This window comes from Strix aluco, chromosome 4 (assembly GCF_031877795.1).
Source record: "Strix aluco isolate bStrAlu1 chromosome 4, bStrAlu1.hap1, whole genome shotgun sequence".
NCBI lineage: Eukaryota > Metazoa > Chordata > Aves > Strigiformes > Strigidae > Strix > Strix aluco.
Window position 1 is genome coordinate 87,341,781 of NC_133934.1, and position 24,616 is coordinate 87,366,396.

At 40.5% G+C, this 24,616-nt stretch overlaps 1 protein-coding gene and 1 long non-coding RNA gene across 3 annotated transcripts in view; one reads left to right on the forward strand and one right to left on the reverse strand.

The window, feature by feature from the left end:
* The window catches only part of LOC141923227 (uncharacterized), a 51,570-nt gene extending 47,213 nt beyond the window's left edge, over positions 1–4,357 (reverse strand). Inside the window, exon 1 of the long non-coding RNA XR_012623238.1 lies at positions 4,316–4,357. This is a non-coding gene — a long non-coding RNA (uncharacterized LOC141923227). The remainder of the gene's footprint in view (positions 1–4,315) is intronic.
* The window catches only part of C1QTNF4 (C1q and TNF related 4), an 80,325-nt gene that overhangs the window by 20,939 nt on the left and 34,770 nt on the right, over positions 1–24,616 (forward strand). The window lies entirely within an intron of this gene.

Genomic DNA, 24,616 nt, shown 5'->3' on the forward strand with positions numbered 1-24,616 from the left:
TAGCATCCTGCCTCAGTAACGTGTCCCGGATTGCACTGTTCCAGTGAAAATATTCCCTGTCAGGTCTCTCCTGCATCCGCCTGAGCTGGCATGGCACCTGTGGCACCCCTCACATCTTTATGTTCCTCTGTGGGCTGGCTTCCCTGACTTGGCTGCTGAAGGGTTTTGCACTGAACTGATCATGAAAGTAGGAAGGTGATGTTTGCAGAAGAGGATCCCTGTCCTGTATTTCTCCAAGGAGGCATGAGTTAAACTCCAAAAAGATGTGTTACAGTCAGGCCAAGCCACACCAGAATGTTTCAGTGTTTGTGTGTGGACACTTTTCAGAACTTTCTGTTGCACAAAAAACACAACAGCAACTCTTTATCACTATTGGAGATTTTTTTGTTGGGGGAGATGTTTAACTGTGCAGGTATTTCCCGTGGGTGGGGAATCCCATTTTCAGGCTCTGAGCAACACAATGGCCTTCATTTCCCAGGGGATCCTCTCCCCACCCAGCCCTAGCTGTGTCATGTCACCCTGGTATCTTTCTATGCAGACTCAGGGTGCTCCAAACATCTTTTTAGCTTTGTTATACAGGGTACATGGGTACCCTGCTCTAATTGCTAATATTATAGATTTGAATATCTCATGACATTTCTATAGATTTACCATTCTTTGTAAAAGAGGAGAATGAAAAGTACCCCCTGCACCACTTAATCAGTTTTCAATGCAGTTTGCATTCACTATATATAATGTAAGGTGTGCTGTTCCCCATCTCATGGTGGCTGTCATCTTCTCTCTGGAGATGACAGTCAATGATTTACTAACATCTGTACAAGTGCAATGTCAAATTCCACTCTTGAAATACAAGGCTTAGCTCTCTGATATATGGCAAGACACCTAAATGTACATATATCACCTCTTCAAAATCTGCCTGGGACCAGTCCTTTATCAACTCAGGTATCAGGGTCCTTCATTAATACAAACTACTTATGGCTGAAGTTTTAAATACAGATCACTGCCCATTGTATAATGTCAACTAGTCCTGAACTTGCTTTATTTTCACTTGTAACTCATCCGCTAAATCCTGAATCTTTTTCTTTTTGGGAAATTCAGGAGTAATAGAAAAGACTTCTTCAGTTAAATATTCTTTAAAGTAAGAAACTGAATCAGCTGTAAAAAATTCACAAGTACTGACCTGTGGGCAGTAGAATAGTAATTTATTAACATGGTATTTGACATCAGAAAATTCATGTAAGTTGTAAGTCCTCAGTATAACTGGAAGGTAAGCAACATAAAATCTACTTATTGGAACAAGTTCTTGGTCAGTCAAACAATGTTATGAAAGGGTGATAGGATGATGCATGCATCCCACTACAAAATGCCTTAGATTTCTAGGAGTAACAGCCAAGACATCAACTGATTATGTTAAACTCTTTCTTTCCTACTCTGCCTGTTCCTCTGAGCAGTAGCTGTAGGGACTTAACATTCGTAGTCAGCTTTTTTCAGTAATGTCCTTGGAGTGAAAAATGATCTTTGGCAAGAATGTGAAAAGACAAACACAAACCATTGGCACTTATTATAGCTTTTCATATAGTTATGCAGTTATATAGTAAGCATTTTCACCACTGTTCCTACAATCTGTTCCAAGAATCTCAGGAATTTGCAAAGTAGGCTGTTGGGGGTTTTCCTACAGTCAGGAATCTAAGGAATCAATTCTTATTCCCTGTGTACCTAATAATCCTTGACTTCTCAATTAACAACAGGAACAATAGCTGATGTTACAATATTTATGATGATCCAAGATTTTTTTTCAACTCCTTCCCCAAGCTGTTTGTTTGCCTTTTAATCCATCTCTCACCAATTAGTATATAAGTTGGGACTCACGCTTGGTATCATCTAAATTTAAAAGAATGCTGGAAGTATCAAGGATAATTACATTTCTACATGTCTTGTGTTAGGCAGGAGAAACCCAAGGGAGAGGCAGGAAGAACCGAACCGTTATACATTCTGTTTGTCAGCAAATGGCTCAAAGCCAGCCAGCCTTTGGACCAGACAGAGAGCTTGGGGACAGCTAGGGCTCTTGCTGGGGGGAAGAGATAATACTTAGGGGTGCAAAGTCTATATATCCATGAGAAACCAGACTTATTCTATTTATTCTACTTATTCTGTAGCTCTTGGAAAAACTTGTTGTAATTCTGTGTTTTACTAAAAGGTTTGGTGTATCTGCCAGTTAAGATTTTTGTCTTCGTTTTCTTCCATTTTTATGTGCACATCTAGTATTCGGAGGTCTCTTGCAAAGGAAAACCCATATTCATCTTGCAGATTTACACAGTAGTAAATCTGAATTCTGTATTGTCATGCTTAGTTTTCTTTCAGTGATGTTTCTCTCGTCTTTCTCATTATTCTGAGGACACCTTGACATGGAAAGGCTGTGCTGGAACCAACAGGTCTTACTGGATGTCTGAAACTGCCTGAGAGTTGGTGGTCTCTGTCAGTCCTCAGAACCTTACAGTTTTCCTGCCTTGCAAACTCTGATTTTACCTCAGAAATCAGCATTCAGAAGTTCTGATGGCTTCATGACTTTAGAATATAATTCAATTAGCCTTAAAGACATTTCTCTCTTATACACAAAATGAGCCCCTCTCTCCAGATCTTGCTGTGATCTGTGCAGGTATTCATTACTATAGATCAGTTCTTTGTTTATTCTCTTCAGAAGCAATTATGTGTATCATATTGAATTGCCCTGTATCTTATCTGAATGCTCCTTCCAAGTGGAATGAAATACTCATTTGATTACATTTTTCTTTTCCTAGATGGCTAGTTTATACGTCAGCAGTTAGTTTTCTCTGTGCTGCTAGGATCGCTCACTCTTCTTTTAGTAAAATGCCCACCTGAATAATTTCTTCCTTAAGGTACTGACATAGTACCAGTTTGTGGTCTAAATCTCTGCTTTCTTCTGATCATCCTTGGAAAATTTCTGTTTATTCTAAATAAAATCTCTTTGTGTAGGTTCCAGCGTGAAATTCTGTTAATTTTGAAATTATAAAAGGAGCATGCTTCACTACATAAATTTGATACCCATCGATATCTCTTTCATGTAGTATTGATCTGTTTATCACCCTACTCAAGAAATCCATATTTCCTCCCTTATTTATATTCTACAGAAAAATCATGTCCCTGTAGCTTAAGCATCATATGTACAACTTCAGCTGGTGGTAAATGGAAAAGTTTCTTCAGTGTGAGCAAATCTGGAATTCTTGCAGGCTTGGTAGGTACACTTCAAACATCCAAACTGGAACCAGTTCTTACTAATTCCTTTTCAAACTTGAAATACTTTCTTACACAGCAAAAGAGATCTCAGGGAATATACAACTGACTGTTCTTGAGAACACTCAGATCCTTATTTCTGGAAGATATCTTTGCTGAAAGTATACCTGACAGGGACAGATCTTTTGCATTTGTTGTTTGCTAGTGTGTTAAGTAAATCTTCCATCTGTCTTCCCAATATCAACAAAGTTCCAAACACAGCATGTGATGCCTCCATTCTATGCAAGGATGTGAAGAATTAATTTATTAAATGTGCTTATGAACATATAGTTCGTAAGATGGATCAGGTAAGCGAAGCTTACCCTTCCAGTAGCCTATATGGAATTCTTACCAGAAAAAAAAAAGAAAGATTGTCACTCTTGCTGAGATTAAAGACTGCCCCTGCACAGACAAATCTGTTTCAGTATTACTTTTGTGAGGGGATTATTTTTATTTTCACCAGCCAAAGTTTTTGAGCACCAGGGGGTTTAGTTGCTGCTCAACTACACAGAAGCTTCTAAAGCTACTTTGGCTTCTTGGATTCCCTGGACAGAGTGACTGTCACTGAATAGAGTGCTGTCCTTGTGGTGGAAACCAACTTTGTTACAAAGACGTCAAGGCCAGCTGCAGGACAGGCAGGGAAAAAAGTGAGATGTGCTAAACGAAAAATCAGAGGAAAAGATTTCAAGAGTAATCACCCCCTCTTACCTGCAGCTCTCTAATTATTTTTCCTTCACAGCATGCAGAGAGCAGCCAGCAGACCTAAGAGAAGAGATCCTGCTCCAGGCAGCCCCTGACATAGTTTTAGATCTGTATCTGCAACACCAGTCTATGTCCCATCTTTTTCTTAAGCTCAGAAATGCATTTCAACACAAACAGACATTTAATGAGCCATTTGTAATAGCCCCAAACTCGCAGGTGTTATTGCCATTTTGGTTTTCTTGGCGGGATAAGCCCCTACTACACAGCCAAGTTGCAAGGTTTAGCATTTGCAAGCCAGATTGAAGATATAATTAATACCAACCTGGACTGAGGCATAGATTATTCTGAATGAGGAACAAGCTTGTACTCAGTAGCATCCAAAGGAAGTGGAACTTCTCATCTAGGCACTCAATCTCAGCTCAGACACATACAAGAAGTCAGAGAGAATTTTAAGATATATTTCACTTTACCTTTGTTTTCTTTCCTCTGGTACAATGAAATAAAATAGCTACAGGAAGCTGGCTGTACTTTTTGGATGATAATTTAAAACTCAATGTTCTGGTAGAACGCCAAGTCTTTGGTTCCGTAAAACCCATAATATACAGAACAGTCTTTGGGAACTAGCTCCTACTCTGTAATTCCATGGAGAAGTTAATGTGAATATAATTTTCTGCTGTGTTTGCAGCCTATTCAAAGTGGCCTTGTTCTAATGAAAAAGAATTAAAAAATGACATCTTAAGCAGAAGTGAAACTTACTGGTCTATTTTCAGCATGCATATCCCAAGATGAGTGAAAAACCAAACACTACTAATGATGAGAAGTAAATCATTTTCATTCTTTCAGTACTAGCTGGTAACTTTAACATTTTAGTATTATTTTTATAGTGATGGCATCCTCTTAAAATAAAATAATAGCTTAATTAAGAAAGTAAAGGTGTCCATAAATATATGCATAAAAAATTAAATGGCTCCATATTTCTGTGTGAGTAGGAAGTAAGGAAAAAAAAAATGTACAGCAAGAGGTTGATCTGTACCACTTTGATAAGTTGTTACAAGGTGGAGGAAGAGAAAAGGGGACAGCATCTACCATAGTGCATGCATTTATATCAAACCCATTGGATAAAAAAAAAGCTAGTAAAAGAGTTTGTTGAACCAGATCCTCATATAGCTGGGGCTTTCATCTTTATTGGAAATAAATGAACTCATCTGACATGAGAGGAATGTTTGATGAGGGTGGAAAGAATGAAAGGGCTTTTTCAGTAATCAGGGTTTAAGCTTACAGGAAACAAATGTCAACTTGCTGGAGGTCACTTCACCTCCATATGGCAGGTGTTCATTGTGGAGGGGTCACAGTCTAAGCTGTGGACAGTGAGTGCTGTAAAGGAATGGAGGGTTCCTTCCATTAACCAGAAGCCCCAGAATAATCTAAGTGAAAGTGCATAGCTTTGTATCAGCAAGCAAACAGAGGTGGTGTGGTGGTTTAGCCCCTGCCGGAGTCTGAGACCACGCGGCCGCTGCCCCTCCCCCACAAAGGGAGTGAAATACAAAGCCCCAAGACTGAAATAAGGAGAGGTTTAATACAACAATGCAATAGCAACACAACAAGCAACAGCAATAACAATAACAGTAATAGTGACAGCAATGAACAGAGCAAAATAGCTACCAAATACAGCAGTTTGAAGCACGATGTACAAGACCACGAGTGCACCGTGCTCCCGCGCCAGGAAAATGTATCCTGCCAGGATGTGACGTCCTCATGGTATCTGAATAACCCGGCTAGAGCTCCCCCCCCACTGCTGGGGGAACTTAACCCTATCCTGGTTAAACCAGGACAGGTGGTTTGCATATATGTAGGCATCTAAAAGGCTTTGTGTGAGATCAGTTAGGGCTTGGAGTTGGAAATAAATCATGTATGAAAGTAAACCTGCACCATAACAGAACTGGAGATGAGCTCTGAAAAGGTCTTCTGACAACAGTGAGTTTGGCTACAGAAATGACCTGTGTGTTGGGGAAAAGGGAGAGAGAGGCTTCCAGAAGAAGAAATCCTAGGAAGCAAATAGATGGGGCAGTTTCAGAGGTGGAGGGAAGATAACCTGACAACACAGAGAACAAAGCTTTCAAGCACTAGCTAAGTAGTCTTCCTTACATTCACAAAGAAGCATAAATTTACTAGCAAAACACACAGCTAGAAAATATTATGAGCTCATGGATCCAGACTAGGCCACAGCTGAGACCAAAATCAGGGTGTCTGTTCAAACTGAAGTCCAGAGATAATGCTTCTCATTCTTGTTAAAAATAATTCCCGGTGATTTCAGGACTATCCCATTTAGAATTAAGTTGGTGCGAAAAAAGGCTGCAGCTAGAAAGCCTACAGTGTAGATACAAGACAAGAAATGTCACAGCATGCTTCCTTGTCTCAGAGGCAGGAAATGCTCATGAGCCATATTTAGTCTGGGCCTTGGTCACATTAAGTGCACAGACACAGAAAGTCTCTTTACTTATCCAAAAGCTCTCAGATGCACTGTGGCATTCTTTTGCCCAAATATACACATACCTCTGGTCTCTGCTGCACTTTGCTGCCTTTGTACAGCAACAACTGCAAGTTGCAGGACAGTACCCTCTTGCAAACTGTTCACACTCTGCTGCTCTCCTGTGTTTGTCCACCACAGACAAAGACAGAAGTGTTTCGAGGCTTGGAAAAGGACAGAAGAGAGAAATGGCTTCTCCAGGATGGCCCACCAGGATGCCCCAGGCTTTCCCTGTCACTGAAATAGGGAACATTATTTTTGAGCTGCTGGCTCCCTGCCATACTCCTGCGATGTGTGGAGGACTTCCCATTTCCTTCGAAGGGCAGAGAAGCATTTGGGAAGTTCCTGTCTCACTGTGGCAAGACAGCACCTATGACTTTTGTCCTGCCACCTTGGTGTTGAGAAGGGTGTCTAATATCTTCTGAGTTCTGAGGAGAGATAATGACATATGGAACATTTAAGCAAATACCTCCCAGTTCCCTACAATTATTCTGGCTGCTCCTCCAGCTGCTCCCAGGGAAGCTAGCTTGAATCTCAGCTTGGTGCATGTAGTTTCACTAAACATGCCTGATCAGTTCTCCCCCAGGTTTGGCCCTTGGGATGGCAGGGCCCCATATCCAGTCTTCTTCAACCTTTGCACTGATCTGGAGAGATCACCTGTAAGAATATGAAAGAAGTTTGTTCTCCAAGATCTGTTAAGCTTCTGGCCTCTGTCAGGGGCTGATATATGACTAATGATAGATTTCAACTTAGAAATTGGGCAGAGACCTGTCAAAACACTGAGGTGTAAAAATTTAATAGATATTTATCAGTCCTTTCTCTCCTGCATTTGTCTGTAAATATGGCCTTTCTGGTCCCCTCAGAGAAAGCGAGCTGATTTGCCATAGTCTATAATTATTACTGGAGGAAGAGCAGACAGCTTTCTGAAACCTCAAACAGTTAAGGGAATAATTTAAATCACCAACAGATTCAGTTACACTCTGGCATATGAAGCTGAAAACACAAAAACTTTCTGTAATGTGCAATCATTATCCTCCTCTGATAGTGGTGTTAAATTGTGCACAATGGCAAGAAAAGCAAAGATCCCAAACGTACCGACTGCTGTGATAAGAGAGAAAATCCTGAAGTGAACAGGACTGCAGTGGGATTGTGACATTTTAATGATAGTTTAGAAATACAAAAATGTGGAGATAGTCTTCTATTCATTCTCTTTCTGTGTGAATAGCAGTCCTGATGGAAGCATAAGGTGAAATTCATCCACTAGCCTTTTGGTTTTGTGGGCTTAGATTTAAGAAACTATTTTAAATCAGAAATTATTTTTATCTGAAAATAATGTAGTGGGTCTTAGTTTTGCTTCTATAAAGATCTGTCTATAACCAGTGATACAAATACATTGCACATGGCCCTGCTTTCTTCTTTCCTCCCCCAAGTTCATACAATCTGAGCCGTACTTAATGACTCATAAACCCCCGAAATAATGGCTTCCTAAATTTTTAAGATTTTCTAGTAGATCTTATGATGTAAGGTTAGAAATGCTGTCAGTCTGACACAAAGCTGTTATAATAGGCTGTTCAATACAAAATTGTAGCTATCTGGCTAAATTAGTAACTATTGTTTTGCAATTGAAACTGATGGAACCATGTAGGTAGATCAGGTGGAGAGATGGGCAGGGAGCCCGAGTATAGGTGAGGAAGGTTCAGGGTGGAGAGGGAGATCACAGCTAGACTAAGGAAGTAAGTTCTGTGAAAAATGTGATGGTTTGGTCAGTGCAGCCTCTAGGCTGCCTTCAGGACTCCTTAACAAGCAGTTTTCCCCACTTCCACTAGGACTTTAGGAAGCTCAGTGTTTTGAAAAAGCTTTTTAAAAATACATCTTGTATCCAGGCAAGCTGTAGTTTCAAGAAAGCAGCGGAAGAAGGAACTGTGGAGTAGATGGTATTTCAGAGTGCCAAAGGAAGGAGATTAAATATGTATGTAAGGGTTTTGGGGAGGATTTGTAGTGTGAAGGCCTATTTGTGGAACATTTTATTGCCTCACACCCAGTCATACCACAGGACTGCTTGGTTTAGCTCAGGAAACAAAAGGTTTTTTAATATCTGGTTGCTTGATATTGTTGCATAAAAATAGTAAAAATGAGATAATGGTACCCAATCTGCAATTATTAGAAGAAATCAGATGACTGGCACTAAGTCTGCAAATAGGTAACATCCATCTGGTCAGGCCAAAATGGGCTGGCTTTCACCTCTGAGAAGAAGCAATAACGCTTTGGACCATGCTCATCCTGGCCCATGTTGAAGGACCTACAAACAGCAGTGATACACCAGGGGCTAGAGGTCAGGACAAGATGTCCACTTCCTTTCCAGCCTCCCTAGTCAGACAGCTCTTAACCAGGCTATCTTAATCTTGGACAATAAGAACTAAGACAGTGGCCTCCAAGCCAAACTGGCATCAGATTCACAGTGTTGTATTCTGAAGACTTATCTAACAGGTTTGAAAAGTGCTTGAACTTTAGTGTGAACTGCCTAGTTGAAGTTTTGAGACTTCATAGTGTCTCAGTCTTGCAGGTTCTCCCATCATAGTGGCCCCAGTTACATGTTTACAGCTGCAACAGATCCAGTGTGAGGAATTGTGAGCTTTTTAGGGAGACAGTTCCAGTGTTTGAACAGACCACAAGGGAATCTGCACACATTTTCTTGATTTTGAGGGACAAGCTTTAGAGTTTGAAAGTACTATGGCCAGTGACCTGTACGGCTTCATTAGAACAGAGGAGCTGCAGAGCTGAGAGAAGTAAATTTTAACCAGTGCCTGCCTGTATGACTCAGTGTACCAGGCAGTGGTCAGCAGCTTCCTGAGCTTACAAGTCATTCAAAAATCAATAGAAATTTGATAGTGTAATAAATGTGAATGTCACTGATTACACGTCCCAGGAGAAATACCATTGCTATGTATAAGAGGCTTTTGAGGTCTGCCTTCAGTTCTCTTCAACTGTATCATGTTGTTACCAACTGTTCTTCAAATCATTCTCTTCTCTTCCAAAAACTCCTACATTCTCTTGCTAAAGCTAGTAATGCTAACAATACATTGAAGCGCTAATAAATTTATCACATGGGATTTAAACAAAATTACTTTTCCCCCCATGGAAAAGGTTAGAGGAAGAGTAATCATGGCCTTAAACATTCATCTTTGTTCCCCTTTGCCTAGATGAAATATTTTACAGCTTCTTTATAGCATATGAAGGAGAACAGATACCTTCCTGTGCCAGAGAGAATGCAAGCAAAATACATTTCTGCCTTCAGCCGTTAAGAAATAAAATAACGAAAACAGTACTGGGATCCTAGTTGGAAAACAATGCAGTCCAGGATTATTCAGTTTATCATGGAGATTTAGCAGATTCAGTCTAAGATGACCACTTCTATCAGCTTGTCATGTGTTTGCTCTGGTACACTGTTGAAACTGCCAGCTATTAGATATAAGTAACTACACTTTCTGTAGTTGGGATTATATTTGCATTTTACTGCCTCACTAGAAAAGACCCTTAAGATTTGGCTACAGTGACCTGGTGTGAGGGAGCAGCAAAAGAGAGCTGCTCAGCAAGGGAAGGTTAGCTGGGAGCCGAAGGTGACAGCTGGGCAGTCAAGGCAGTGCCCTCACCAACAAGGGTGCAGTCCCACCCTACCCAAGCAGGTCCAGTGACACTAAACAGGGTCAGCCGACAATCCAGCAGTTGCCAGACAAGTCCTGAGGGATGTCACAGATCAAAGGTAACCCAGGGATTCAGATCAGTGGATATGGCTCAGGAAGGTACATGGCCTATCTACATAGTTCCAACATAGCTCAGGCAAGGACCGAGGAAGGGCCTGAGCCTAAGAGGATGCCTCCAGTGAGGCTTCTCACAGCTCTGTCTCACAAACCCCCTTGCACAGCAGCCTCACCCCAGATTAGCACTGCACATGTCAGAACTGGCCATGGGCACAGGCAGCCAAAGCCCTTGTAGGGGGCAAAGGCTGTGTCCAGCGCTCAGACAGCTGAAGCCCAGGAGGGCTGATAGGGTGGGCTTGCTTAGCTACAAGGGTGCAAGTATGCTTAATGGAAAGTATATTTTAAATTTTTTTACTTAGAGGTGGAAATTGTTTCTTTTGAAGTCCTCATTCACATTAAGCCAGATTTATCAGCTAAGCTTGCATTGGCAAATTTACAGTAACACTCAATCTCCAGGTAATCCACTTTAATGGGAACTTTTGTTTATTCACAGAAAAAAGGGGTGGTGGTAGCTCTTCCTTTTAGCCAGATGTTTGTGTGAGTCACACCTGAGATAATTGATAATCCAGACAGTGATAGCTGGAAATAATGTCATTACAGAACTTTCAGATTCAGTTAAAGTAATGCTAATTTTAATCCTTGCCTGGTTCCACATTTGCACAATTAACCGTCTGTTCTCTGATACCTTAAAGCAACACGGTTCAATTCCTCCAGCAACACAGGACAGATGGCAGTTTCACAGGCCACACGGGGCTTGTAAGCGCTGGGCCATGCTCCTGTATGAGAGGAGGCATGGCTGCAGCCTCCCTCTCTTCTCACACGAAAATTCAGTCTTAAAGCCCCTGACTTCTGCAAACACAAGCTGAGATGTTGTGCTGGTTGGGCAAACGTCATGCACTATCAAAGACACACTTGTCTCCTCTCAGGAAGCAGAGATGGGCTGGGTGTATTGCCTAGTACCTGGACTGCCAGCTGGACCATGATGAATTCCAAGGAGAAATTTTCATAATCCTTGTTTATGTTTCTCTGCTAGATCCCTTTGGATTGCAAGATGTAATGAGCAACTAATTCTGAGAACAGACTGTTATACTCCTCATAGTTACAAGTTTGCTCTTAACTTTTTTTTAAAAAAAATAAATATTTCATTAGGAATCTGGATTGATAGTAAAATATTTCCTTTTTTATTAAACTTGGGAGGGTTAATTTAGTGGGGGGTTCATCCTTTGCAACTGAATATTTGGACCTATGTTTGCTATGACTAGTTCTGATATGTTTTTTATGTCTCTTTTTTTTAATGCATTAAGCATGTTTGTCTTCTGTTGTTTGTAGTATGACTGATGGAATCAAATGCAAATAACATAGAAGTAAATATTTCACATCATAGGACCAGAACCTTAAGTGTAGTTTACATTAAGAAATTTATGAAACGTGTCTAGTAAATCTCAGAGCTCATCAAAAAAATTCTGAAATAGCAACGCAATTTTGAAAGACTAATCTTTTAATAATACAAGTTACATTAAAAAGAAATAAACATTACAATAGGAGAAATATTGTGTGCATTAAGAATGTCCAAGAACATAAAAAGGCTGCTGTAAAATTATTTTAAATTAATCATGAGAATCTAACAAAGATAAGTCTGATCAACTTATTTCCCTCTATGAAAATTGCAGTGAAATTTTTCGATTGGCTCCTGCCATCTACTGCATGGTGTAGGAAATGCAGCATAGAAACGTGAAAACCATGTGATTTGCTGACAATTCTGCATAACAGAAACAGTCCCTATTTTCTAACACTTCCAAAGCTTAAATACCCTGCATGACATGCTTTCCCCATCTCTGTAGATTCAGAAAACAGTTTTCCAGTGTCTCATCCATTCAGTGCATCACTCTGGTACCATGATGGATCATGGATCAGTGAAACCATGTAAAGGCTGAGGAAGGGTAAGAAATTGTCTGCAGTCTTTAAGACTGCGCAAGTCCTGGGGAGAACAGCAGCAATCTCAGATTACACTCGTTGCTCAAAGATTTGCGGACTGACTGCACCTGATCTGCTTCCCACTGTGAATTAGCAGTGTTGTCTGGACAAAGCTGTCTTGAAGGCAGAACGTGGAGAGCCTTTGGTGTACTGAGGCTGCTTAGAGCCATGTCTCTTCTTTTTGGCACTGGAGACAGAGCACACAGGGGAAGAAGGAGTCTTCTCCTTTTGTTCAACAAGCTGATGAGTTTATTTCCAGAGATCTTTCTAAGCAAGCTCTCATGCTGCACGTTAGCTGTCTCAGAAATGCACCAACTATTAACAGAAGGACCTGTAAGATCAGCTAGCATTTTTTTCTTCAGGAAACCATTGTCCTAGTGGATTCTGTTTTTAGGAAAGAAGACAACATCTGTGTGCTGTTTAGACCCACACTATCAAAACAAAGGGTGTTTGTCTTACGCATCCAGGATTCATTTTAACAATTTTTTGTAATCTAGTTAACAGTGATCCAGCCTATTCCTCAGCAGATTTTTGTTTTCTTGTGAGCAGCCTTTCCATAACTGTCCTTATGTGACACCTGTGCACCTTCAACCAGTTTTAACTGACAGCTATTGTGAAAGAAGATAGTTTCCAAGGCTGTAGACCAATAACCACCCAGACAAAGACACAGAAGGATGCAATAGAACCTCTGTTGCCTGTATGCAAAGTGCTGATAGAAGGACATCTATTTCCAGGGAAATAGGCTATATGATTCAGGTGTCTCCTGTGTTGATGAGGCTAGTTTGGGTCTGTCAGGGCCAGTGCACTATTAGGCCTAGTGCACTAATAGGCCTTAATGGCTGTGACTGACTTCCCCTGGGGCCTCCACCCACAGCCCTGCCCTGGGCCCTGGGGTCTGCATTTAATCTCAGGCCTGGGCTTTCAGTCCTGGCCTGGGCTGTGTTGCAGGTGTGTCTCTTCCCAGTTTTGCCATAACTATGCCTAGGGGCACTGTTGTTCCAGGCCCTGACCTGACAGACTGACTTCCCAGCCCAGCTTTGGGCTTGTCTTGTCACTGTGAGTTTGCCCAGTGCTCTGGGCCCTCAGCCATGTCAGGGTCTGACTCTGACCCTGGCTGTTTTCCCTGGCTCTGCCCTCCTTGCTTGGCTTGGGTGCTGTGGGGCTGAGTCTCTGCCCTGTGGGCTGTGTGTGGCTTTGTGCATCATCCCCTGTCCCTGGGTCAGGGGCCGCCATGCTGCGCTGCACAGGCTGCACAAGCCCTCAGAAACTGCTGGGCCAAACCCTGCTGCCTGTTCCTGCTGGGAAGCAGTTACAGGGATGAGAGAAACCAGAATTTCCCTTTTAAAGTTTAAAGAAAGAAATAAAGCTTGATTTCTTCAACTTGGAGCTTAGAAAATTCTCACCTAACCTTTTGTTAAATTATGTTACACGTGATGCAAATATTCAGAGATGATATCAACTATTTGCATTAACTGTTCTGCCATAGGTGCCTCCTCTAAAACTTACTCTAGGTCTGGGGATGAAATTTTTAAATATTTTCACTGACTACTTCCTCTAGAAAACAGATTCAGTTAGAAAGGGCTACGGTCTGGAAACAACTACAGATATGGTTCTCCTCAGGCAGAGATTAGACTCTGTTGAAGGCTTCATGTTGTTTGTCCCCTGGCTCTGGCAAAATTAGACCCCTATGAGCACAGGACGAAAAAGGACTTAATGGCTCATCAAGCCTTGGCTCTTGCACATAGCCTTGTCAGAAAATTCTCTGAATAAACTACAGTTCTCTCAAGGCTAAGGAAGAGGGAGAGATTAGAATTTCTTACCTCCCAATTTGCTCTGTATTTTGAATTCTCTTTGCCATGAAATGGCATTTCAGACTAAATTTTAAGTAATTGATTTAATAGCACACTTTCATTAGTTAAGTGAGTTTCTAAATGAGAGATCCAATACCAAATCATTTCTAACATCCGATTCTAACTTGCAAGGCCCTCTCCAGGTTAAAATTTGTTAAATTAAATTGTAGTAATTATAAGATCTCTTCTGCATATTGTTCTTAAAATGTCAGCATTTCAAGTATTTAATCAGACTATAAACCCTGTAAATTCTGTAACTGCTTAGAATTAATATCAGTTCAAGAAGCATTGTTGGAGCTTGCCTTAAGGACTATTGACTATATAATTGGGAACTGGTCACTACTAGGAAAATCAATTTAAAACCCACCACCATGATAAAAAATGTAATACAACTCAGAAGTTAGCTACTGTTTTGGTTCGGTGTATGAAATTCAAAAAAGAACAACTTCAAAACAGTATATATGTGTTAGTGCTACAATAGAGTGTGTCTGTGTGTGCAGATCTGCCTGCATGAATGTATTGCTGTCCTCTAATGATGGCAGCATTTTGGATCAGGTCAAGTCTCATATATTTGCAACCTATTTACCCAAGGAACTGGAGGACTGAAAGAAACAAAACGCAAGTTGCAATGTCAAAGGCAGTTCACAGTAATTGTTCTGCAGTTCAAGAGGTAATCTGGTTGCTTTGGGATTTCTATATGGTTTTGGATGTCAGTAAGGGCTATCCATTAAACACAGAACATTTCTACTCGTTCCTCTGCAACAAAGAACTCTAAAATGTGAGAGGAGTGCCAAGGCAAGCCCTTGGCTTGCTATCTTTTTAGCAAAGAAGTTGTTTTATCAGTAGCAGAAATAATGGAGCCTAGTGACCTACAGAACTGTGACCCTAGATTTTCCTCCTTTCTTCCACTCCCTCAGTACCTCCAGATAGATTGCTCCCCCAGTTTCTACTTGCTTAGCTGAACAAAGGACAACGTGGTTCACTGGCTTAGTAGTTTGCAATTACGTTTGAGACGACCCTCTGCTCAGGACCTCCAGGCTGACTCCCTAGCCAGCCAACACCTCTTAAATGGGTAAGGGGATGTCTCTCTCCTCATGACCACATGATCATTGTTGCACAAGAAAACCAGATCAAAAACCCAAGAGCAGTCACTAATTTGGAGGCCTCTGTCTGAACTACTCCACCCTGGAATTTTGCCCTGTTGGGTCAAATGGAGAAACCTTACTGGTTTTCTATTTCCACCCTTTCAAGTAACTTGCAGGGAAAGTCACCACAGAGTTTTAGATTTGGGGTGTGTTGGGGAGCATTCCAGTGAGGCAAACCCTCACTTTTGTCCTTCATAACACTCACAGTGTATGACTTGAGAAATGTTATTACACTGACTAGCATTTGCAGAAATAGGATTTCTCCCTCAAAGTCACCACAATTCTAAAAGACAAAGGAGGAGTGCAGATCTATCAGCTCAATAATTGTCTCAGAAACCTTCCTTTTCTTTTACAACATACTGTGTGTCATCTGGCCACATAGCTTGATGAGAAATTTTAATTGAAGGAGACAACATGTGGGAGGGATTGCAACAATTTTATGTGGCTGCACAGAGTAAGAAGGCGGCACAGACTATCAGAATTTGTGAGAATCTTAGCCTTTCACTTCTAATACACTTTGAAATATTGGCATCTGACGTGTTTCTCCAATTTCCTTATATGTTTCATTATGAAAACATGGCCACAACTGGAAGTTTAACCCGAGGATTCCTTCCTGGTAGTCCTGGACAGCTCTTGCATCACATACTGTAAGCCTGAGAGGGATTGGGGAATTTTTAATTTTGCCTGACAGCTCATCATCCTGCAGCACTAATGGATGCTTACTGTGCAGAGGAGTTGGAAAGATGAATTTAAATGCAAGATGACTTCTCCCTCACCTTTTAGGAACCTGAATCCAATGCTCATTTTAGATTTCTGTGTTAAGAAGATGTTTCTTAGACTTTATTCCTAGGAAACAGCATGTGTATAGGCACTGGAACAATAAGCTATTGTATATCAGCTGCTCAAGGGTAACTGAACTTTCTTTGAGAGTAGATGTGAGGAAATTTGAGATAGCTTACCCCAAACTGACTTGTGTAAATACGTTTAGAGAGAGATTTGTAAATATAAAAGATACTAAATATTTTTCCTAACCCAATACTGAAAATTAATTTAGTGATTCAGAGCTGACCTACTTGCGGCTGTATACCATAATTTTCCTTTGAAAGAGCTCACATATGAATACGCTTCCTGCTTACAACTTTTGAGATCTTTCTTTTTAAAACCTTTCCAGTATTTTATGAATTTTTGTAACCTTTCAGAGAACTTACTGAGTTCCTCTTAGTCATCCAGAAGGAGGGAGCAGCCACAAAAGGAAATAACTGACCTGTTTTGTAGGTGAAACACAGTAGTTGCTTATGATTTAACCACAGGCTTTTCAAAAGTATGATGTAATAGCAAGAATTAAATCTGTATCACCCAAGGTAAGTTTATGTAGATGACTGAGTCATTTTAAGAGGTTAAGAGCTTCGACTCCAAATGCTCTTTGTACCAGAAGCACTGCCTTCGGCTCTATTTTTAACTTGTTGTTTTTTTTTTTTTTTCTCAAAGCAAAAGAGATTACCTATCCATTGTACATCCTTTTTGCATTTCTGTGTGCTGACAGCAAGCATGAAAGTTTCTTTCTGAATCTGATGACTCGTAAAGTTGTTTCTTTGACTGCTCATCCTTTGACTTGAGATGCTCAAGAATCAAGCCAAGCAGTAACTTCCTGGGTTTACACCCATTTTTTTTTTCCCTTGTCTCTAACAAGCTGGTATTTCAACTGTCACAAGAGTTCTCACCTGAATAGCTTTGATCTTCCACACAAGTACATTATTGGTCCTTTTAAATGTCCACAATCATCCTATTCCTCCTCTTAAAAGAAAAATGAGTCATTTGGTTTTTACATTCTAATGAGCTACATCAAACGGACAAAGTGATCATCTGTCTATTTCCAAAATCTAAAATATGGTCTCATCCTGACCATCATGTTTTCACAACTCATTGGCCAAAGGATGCCAGTTAGAGGATGCTACCTAGTTGTGAGCCTGTCCATCTGCCAGAAGGATACCATTCTTTTGGACGTGCTCCCACTTCTGGATGGAAAAAGCTAACAGCATTGTTCTGCAAGAGTGACACTGCATGTGTTTCATTGTGCATTACCAAGCAGACATCAACAGCAACAGTGAACTTAACTCACAAAGTTTTCCCAACTTTTTTAGTCAGATCATGTTCTGTTCTGGCACTATACATTACCTATGCTAGTTTTCTGAAATTCCACAGGGTAAGATAGAAAAAAAAAAAAAAGAGGACTAGTTATACATACCTGGAGACAGAATATAAAGCTCTTCCTCAAAGCACACATGAAATGCAGCTCAGCAATGTCTGAGAAAGAAACTGTCACCAAATAAGTCCATTAGTTGAGTCCCTTTCTTTCTTTATAATTCCTACCCTTCTCAGATTGGGGATTGTTATCATGGTTGGAAATTGTTAGTTTTGGAAAACAGTGAAGGACAACCTCTTCTCATGTTGTCCCTCTCATGCTACTTTTTACTTTCTTGCTTTGTGATATGTGGTGCTGTACCACTGACAAGCTGGACTTTTTCATTAGATGGAATGAGAAAAACAAACAAAGCAAGCAGCTGTAATACCTCATTTTCCAACAGAGGATTACATTTCACTGAATTGGAAATCAGGAGTCAGAAACCTAACAGATTGTGCAAATCCTACTATAAGCCCATTTGCACCCTTGGCAAAAGATGCCTTTGAAAACTCTTCCTTAAAGGACTTATCTCTTAGAAAGGGGAACAAAAAGGGGAGGTAGAAAAAAGAAATAGAAGGAGGCAATGTGAGTTCTCAGAGTTACTCCTTATTAAACTTCATGTTGAAACCAAACTGAAAATTGGCAAAGCTTCCAGGAAAATTTAGCAAAGAAACAGCTTGCAGTAATCTAGCAACCAGGGTTACTATGGCAATAGCAGTACACTGTGAAATTTAGTAGATATAATTTTCCATGATTCACTGTGTATTTTTAGCTATTTTTCTTTTTGTTCTCTCATGCTAATTGGCTTTCTGAAGAAAAGGAAGGACTGAATGGTTAAGTCATGCCCTCAAGAAAAGATAAAGAGGTGTCAGTTGGGGCTTAAGGGGAGCCTTTGTGTTCTAACCTCAAATGATCAACCATCCTAAGGAAATCTTAGGGTCTCAACTCCTGCTCCATTCATCTTGTCTTAAGCCTTTAAGACCACTGTTCCCTGCTTCTTGAAATCCTCCATCCCTTGCTCACCTTAATTTCCTTCTCTAATGCTTCTCCCCACTAGTTCACAATCTGAACCATATGAATAATTTTTCTCTTTTCCTTCTTTTTCAGCTATTATCCAACATGATTCTTTTCCATAACACCACCTCTTTTCCTTGTGACATGGTTTCAACTCAGGGACTCAAAAATCTAGCTCCCATCCCTCACCCTCCTCCCTCTGTGCAGTCCTCTCTTTGGCCTCTCTGTGGCCTGCTCATAACCTGAGCTGATCAAGACTTAAATGTTCCTTCATTGTCAATCACACTGATGCATTCAGTCACTTTCCTACCCATTTAGATATACAGTCATGATTTTATATATACACTGTGATTTTTATACGGCTCTGACATGCAAGCTGTCATGCTCTGTTTACCTTCATAATATCTCTAAGATCTGGCCTCCTTGTCTTTGACCAAATGTCAAAACTTGTCATAAGAGTCCTTCTCTTGTTCCACTACAACTACAGACTCCGCTCCTGGGCCACACATGCTCTGAGTCATTCAAAATATTGATGACTTCATGATCTTCCCTGTTTGCTTTTTCAGCTGCTAATCTCCTTTGTGCTATTCTTCCTCAGCTATGCCAGGTTCTACTTCTGTTCCTCAGCTGCATGAACTTATAACTAAGTGCCCTTCTCTATAATGGTGCTTTTATCCTATACCATCACTGATCAACCCCTTCACTTTACCATTGTCTTCAACTTTTATTATTTTATTCCACAACTTGTACTGGTACCTCAGTGCTTTGTTACATTGACCTTGATACATGATAGATGGGTCATGGAAAAAGTAAAGAATATCTCCTTTAGCTCCCTTTTTGCAATTCACGTCTGCCACCTTATATGAAACAGCAGCATCTAAGTACATTTAGGCAACTAGAGAACTACAGAGAATCACAGGCAGACACTAGAACATGCTCATGCTATTATTACCTCCCCTTCCCTACTCTTCACCTCTAACCATTTGTTTGTGGAATTCACTTCTGTATTGTCACTCTGTATTGTCAATAAGGCTCTAAGTGTTTTAAGGCTGGGACTCTCTGCCTGCTATATTGCCCGTCTGTCTGCTATATTGCTGTATATAAACAGCTCAAAAGAAATGAGGCTCTGTGAAGCTTCCTTTGAAAGGAAAGCATAAATGGAAGGAGTGGCAAAAGTGCTGAAAAAGAGCAGCTCTTTAAGTCAGTCAAGGCAGGGGAGGCTCACAAGGATCTCTGGGGCACTTAATAAAGGACCAGGATACCCACCCTTCTCAGCTCCTACACATACTAGTCTCAGCTGCTGATATCAGCATACATAAATACAAATAAACACAGTGCTTCATCTCAAGACACAGCTGATCAGTAGCTGGGGCTGTGGTGCAGTGTTATATAATGCAAGTTTATGACTTTGTAAGATGTCGTTTTCCTTTCCAGCATTTATGGGTTTTCTTTTTTCTGTGTTTAGAAAGCAAAGTATTTCAAATAAATATTCACATTATGGGTTCTTTTTACACCATGTAGGGCATACTAGATGTAATCACAGTATAAAATATAACAGTAGTAATTGTCTTCTGTCACAGAGGATAGTAGACTAAAGATGTCCTTATCTGTTCTGTGGTAACATCCCTGTGTTCCTGAAATTACCTTTGTCTCTCTCTGAACCCCCATGAGCCATGGCAATATGGGCATAGGGAGAAATCAAAGGAAAAGCTTCCCAGTTCTGAGAGACTGTCTGTGCATGAGGAAGAAGGAAATGCCCCAGCCCTCAGAATTATCCAATTTTAGACAGGCGATTAGTGCACAACCCAAAGAATGAGAGTTCCTCTCACAGGAATCAGCAGTACTAGGGCTCCACTGGCTCCTCTGTAGTATCAGCAGACCCCCGTGCTGCAGGAGGCTCAGGTCGTGCAGGGTCTGCTGAGCTCTAGTGTGGCAGGCGGCACCCCAGGGTGGTAACTCCTGTTCAGTCCACAGCGCGGCTGCCCTTCTGCGAGGCACAGGGCCTTCTGCCGAGAACACTGCATTGCCCTTGCAAAAAAAATATATCCAGTAATAAAATAGTAACTGCATCTATTATAGCTGTTCATGATTCTCAACATCTGTTCAGTTTTGCAGAGATTTAGAACAATCCCTATGGAGTTCTGCTGATGTTATTTTTTAACAGTCTTTTCCATGCACGTGAAGTGCATCCCTCTTTCAATCTGCCAAATTAATGTCTGACATCCCTTACAGCCAAAGCATGCAAGACTTCTATTTCCCACCGCGCTTTATGTTCTTCTGGCACAACCCAATTTCCTGTTTTCCTCTCTAAGGTGACCTGGACTGCTGCCTTCTGACTGTGAATTATTTTTCTGCTTTTATTTGCAAAGATGCTCAAATTGTTCTACAGCTAAAGTAATTAAGCCCCTTTAGTAAATGTTACATTTGTAATTAATTGCCAATATTGTGATTTCAGAATGTCTCCTGTTCCTACAGTTATCATACAGGGCTTTCGGTACATGAAGCTAGGACATTTTAGGCAGAAAATCCCTATTTAATCCCCATGTTTTACCAGAGAAGAAGTTCCAGAAAGAAAAGCAAATGTGAGATGTTGTAAAAAAAGGAGTTTGAACTGTTCTGCCTATTCTGGATGGCTTGCCAAATACAATAATGCTGTGCATCATATTTAGTATTGTAATTTCCAAAGTGTATTCCCTGCACTATCCAGCAGATGATGCTAATGCATTACAAACTATTCTCTGTTCAATTTTAGTCAGAGGAAAGATGGCCAGCTAAAAGATGTAGTTTTGTCACATTCTGGACATTTTTTAAAAATTTCAATTGCCCTTTTTAATTCTTCTCTTTTGTAGGATATGTGATTCTGAGTCTCAGAATGTGTTGTTTTTCTGAAGCAGTTTTATTACTAAAGGTTGACCGTTTTCAAGTATCTACCTACCAATCTTTCATAACCCTCTGACATCCCAGTGAGTTTGACATACACGTTTGACCATTTTCAGAAGTCCCTCGGCTATATTTACCATCTATTTACTCATATTCTGTGACATACATCATTAGGTTTTGTGCTGTTTCCAGCCTGCAGGAAATACGTGAAGCCAAATCCTTGCACAAAACAGACAAAAGCTAGAAGGGGAAATAGAACGCACCATTCATGTATATAAAGAAAATGGCTGAACTGAGTTTCCATGACTCTTCCAGGATCCTCAGCTTTCTAATATCTTCCTCTAGTGTAAGTATACCTTAATTATAGACTATGAAAGGAAGCTTTATAATCACTTCTACTTTGCAATGGATTCTGATTTTCTTACTCAGACTTGCTCCTGATTTCACAAGAAGCCTCCACAGAGGCCTTTGGAATTACTTGTAGAATGAGCATGCTACTAATCATATATGTCAGAGTCCAAGATTTTTCAAAGAGAGTGACAGTGTCTGCATGGCATTTATAGACATTGTTTATATTTTGCTGAGGAAAGGAAAGTAGGGTGTAAAGAACAAGTTTTCCAAGGTGGACACTGAAAAAACTTGAGTTTTCTCTGCTTGCCTCAGTCTTGACCTCGTTCTCTGAAGTGGTGGGGTCGTAGCCAGCCCTCTCCAGAAGTTAGGCAGCTGGTGACTATTTCTCCTGTGCTAGCAGACGAGCACTTGCAGTCCTTCCGGCCATTGGATCCTGTTGCAGCCGTTACCTGCTTGCTGAATTGCTGCACCACTAGAAGGAGATGAGCCAAGAGGAGCACATCCCAATTTCTGAGGAGAAAAGAAAACGTACAAACAAGGGAAATGAGCCGCCTTTCTTGGTGCTTTCTTTCTTTCTGTCTCTTTTTTCAAACTCTGCTCTCTAGGGAAAAGTATGGGCCCTTGAGGAGGTGGAGAATGAACCTTTTTGCTTCCTGCAGCAAGCAGGTCTGATCTCTGTCCTTTCCAGACTGTGAGGCTGAGGCTAATTAGATCATTTGGCTTTTCTTATACTTTTTCCCCCCAGGACGGCTGAGTTATATGAGAAGGTTGAAGCTTCTTGTGTCACTCTGCAGCAGGCTCAAGGACAGGCAAAACCCATTACTGATAATTGTACTGCAAGAGCTGGCAGGGTAGAGGAGATCTAAGAATAGGCTGCCCAGGCAGCAGCTGGGACAGGAAGTAGACAGGACATGCAGGATTCAAGGTGTAGGCCTTAGGGCTTGTGTGCTTAAGCTAACAGCTGGGGGAAAAGTTCCAGAAATTACAAGTAAATCAGCACAAAACGTTTCAGCAAAAACATATTTAGTCATGTAAGTCACACAGGCATTTGTGTGGTTAGTTGTTGTGTAGTCACTAAAGCAAAGAAAAACAAGAAATCAGTGGGTGGGGAAATTGTTGGAACAGAGAACACACAGGAATCACCCAATTCTTTTCTGTTTTCCTGGCATCAATCACCAAGAAACACACCTTTGTCACCATGTGCAAGGAGAAGGGGAGAGAATAAGAGATGGAAAGAGAAAGCACAACACTTCAGCTGACAACACACATCCTTTCTTTTGAACAGGAACTGCTTGCCTGGTCAAAAGCCTGCCTCAAACCTGGGTTTGGACATGAATTTCATGCAAGTGTATCAGAAGACAGTACATTAATGTTAGAGATAAATCACTGAAGTACATAATAATTTGTATTGACAAGCATTGAACACTTCTCTCTGACAATCCAAGTAATGTCCTACCACAAGAAATATCTGCTTTTCTGCACAATGTCCAGCTATATAGAGGGGTTAGCAGAAGAAGTACCTGAGTTCCTCTGCTCAGCAATTGTCTCTGTGAAACAAAAGAGGGAAAAACATTTTACAGAAATCTGAAAGAAAGGGTAACTATTGAGATCTTGGAAGGAGGTTGCCTTCAACCATGGAACTGGTGAGACAAATATTTAAGAACTGGATGTGTTTTGTTTTATTTTGAACTTTGAAACACCCTGGAGAGGGGCAGACTTTTTATGTAACTGACAGGAATTTTAACATAGCAGTACAGCTGGATGATGAGAAAGAAGCTGCTGGTTGCTGTAGCTTAACTTGATAGAATTCATCAAGAACGACTTTGCTTCCTGTGATGAGTAGGCACAGGAGACATTTGATTGCTACTGTGGGGGCTGTTTTTAATTCATTGGAGACATTTGGTTTGGGAGACTGAGCTTTATGGGCCATTGAATTTAAGTAATTTGGAGCAATAGTTTGAAGTATTACAGGGGAAGCTAGGTTTATAGTATGTTGATAATCAGGAAGAAACGTTGAAGTCAGCCTGTATAAGGGTTTGGTCAGAGTAGTATGCATAGCTTTGCTTGTGCGCCTCGTTGTATACATTGAGATGGGTATTTTTTAGTTTAGTAGAATGGATTTGCCTTAAAATGATTTAGCTTTAGGGTATACAAGTGTGAATTTGTGGGCTGAATACTTGGGTCTGGTGAAACATTGATGTATAATAAAGATACATCTAAAGAAGGTACATAGTAGGAAATTAATTTCCAAATGATTAACGGGAGTGCAGATGTCCAAGAGATGTCATCTAGAGTGGCCATAATGGGAAAGAAGTTTCCCTCGAGGTATTAGTTATTTTTTTATGAGAAACTGAATTTTTACTGAGAAAAAGCTTTACAATAAACATCCAGTTCATTCAATATTAAGCACTTAGCATTCTGAAGGAATACCAGGTTCTTTGTCATTTTAAGCAGTGCACAGTAAAAGTACACACACTATAATTTCTATCACTTCTTTGTATGCAATCTCTGTATATCTAAATTGCTTAGAAAATTGTATAACCAACAATCTGAGACTGCATGATTCATGTGAGGTTTCGGGGGGATTGGAGCATACTGGATAAGGAATTAAACATTTGAATGTGAAGGTTTGGGATCTTGAGAAGAACTGTAAATATTCTAAACAGCTTAATGCAAGGAAATATTATGTACAGAGTTAGAAACTACCAAACATAAGAAATCTGATCAAGCTTCCTTTTCCTATGGAGGAGCAAATCAAGAACATTGTAGTCTTTTGCAGGGGGTGGAGGCAGAATTGCAAAGAAAGTAGGGAATGATGACAGTTTCTGTCCACTTATGTAGGGTATTTAGAAGAAAATGGAATACAGTTTGTACTTCAATATTTTTTGCTTCAATGAGTAACAAGAAAGTTATTCATAAATTATAATGAATGGAATGTGTGT